Raw genomic sequence first — 2,164 nt, 5'->3', positions numbered from 1 at the left:
GGCTTGTGTGTTAAGTCACAGATGACATATTAAAATGATGTTTTTTTGCATTCAAATGCCAACAACAACCAGGAAACAGATCTGACTTAAGATGCACTTTATGCATTATAGTCATTGTGAAATAGAGTAATAAGTAATAAGTGTTGCCATCAGCTGGAACATATCATTGATGATAGAACCTGGTAGTTGAGAGTGTGTGTATGTGTGTGTGGGGGGGGGGGGGGGTCACTGGGTTTATTGGGTCTGTTAGTAATGTATAATTGGACATAAAAATATTCTCCAGCATAGGGAGACACGATATTGGATTTTTTGCCGATATGCCGATATTCCCAACTCACTGTGGCCGATTGCCGATACCGATACATGCACATATTTTTTTCCAGATGGCTGAGGAGACTATTATACATGCTAGCATAGATTGTACTAAGTATGATCAAGAAAGACAATATATGAAGGAAGCCTTAAAACTTTAATGAGAATTAATCTCTGGTCCACACTCCGGAGCAGAAGGTGGCGGGAATGCGCCTAATACGCTGGTTGCCAACTGCCGTTGTGAACCAAAAAGATCCCCCCCCTGCCCGTCGGATCAGCTGCTTCTTCCCACTTTAACCTGAATAACAAACCGGGGCTCAGTGCTCCGGTTGGATCCACATGGAGAGCCGGGGCTAACGTTAGCTGGGAGGCTAGCCCCTAATGTTAGCCCCGGTTCTACATTTCATTTTAGAGTTTTTATTGGCCTATACCGATGACGTGCCGATAATATCGTGCCTCCCTACTCCAGCATGATTACTTTTTAATATGAGCCCAGGTTGTTGCAAATCTGAGTATTATTTATAAGTTCCGGTTTTGCAGCTAAATTGAAGTTAAATGGTATGTGCTCGAGCCGAGTACACTGGAGTCGAACATTTTCGATAACATTTGCAGGTCAGAGGTAAGTAGGATGCAATAATTATGGAAATTATATTTCAAGCCTGGAAAATTAAATGAATAATGTTCTCATGCAAATCTGCTTTTTGTTAAATGGCATTGAGCTTTAACCGTCTGATGCCCTTAGCAGTGTTGTTGTTGTTGTTTACCAACATTTACATACACAGGAGACAAAGTCAGTGTAATTTAAAGAGTGCAGGGTGTTTTTAAATGAGGGAGTGGTAGGTGTACAGTATGTGTGCTCTTTCTTTGGTATGTGTTTTTAAAGATTTAGTGAGCCAGTGACAGGTTTTAAACCTGCCCTAGCATATTCTCTCATGGGCAGCCTCAGGGGTTCTCTCAGCATAGGGTGTGTTTAAAACACGTCAACTGTGCTACACGCACACAGAGCAGCCTATACATGTACATTAGAGACAAACATGTACAAAAACTGCTGTGGAAGACAAGATGTTCTGAAAGGTTGTGATTAAGGTCAAACAAGGACATTTTCAGGAAGTTAGGATCAACAAAACATAATATCTACCTTGCTTAGTTATGCACACTGATAATGTCATCCATGATGATATGATATTCACATGTGATGCGGCATGTGTTAAGATGTCTACATGGTGGACAACTTAAACTAAACCATTTATTTTTATTGATATTCAAACAAATTATAAACTAAATCATAGACTTTCACTCTTCATCCTGTATTATTTAATATCACCAAACAGAGCATCAGTTAGGCCTAGTCGAGTTGCCAGCTAGCATGTCAACACATGATTTAGTCTGTATTGGTATGCTTCAGTAATCCATGGACTCAGCCTCTTGGCTTGGCTGAAAGGTCGAGGAGGCCATAAGCTACAAGAACACTCTGAAGTGTTTCATCTTTTCTGAATAAGCTCTGTGTTTGCTACTCTGTGATTTTGGGTGAGGAGGTGAAGGTGATAGGGCAAAAAAGTTTCTGAATGACAACATAAGCGCATCAAGGATCTTATCTGCAAATCCTTGCAGTTCCTGAAGTTGACATAAGAATCGACTTGTGAACAATCTGACAAGAAAATCTGTAGAAATGAATCCATGTTGGATTGATAGTACAAGAAATCTGACAGAAACAACATTTTTCCTCACTTTCCAAAGTCCCTGACCACTCTGTTAGCACAAATAGCTGAGCAATGACAACTGAGAGGAGTTTCTATAAGTTGAGTCTTTCCTCTGAAAAGACAGAGACAGACGCCAGACCCTCATCCACAAA

Source organism: Thunnus thynnus, chromosome 3 (assembly GCF_963924715.1).
Source record: "Thunnus thynnus chromosome 3, fThuThy2.1, whole genome shotgun sequence".
In the NCBI taxonomy this organism is placed as follows: Eukaryota; Metazoa; Chordata; class Actinopteri; order Scombriformes; family Scombridae; genus Thunnus; species Thunnus thynnus.
Note: the sequence above shows the minus strand (reverse complement) of the source record.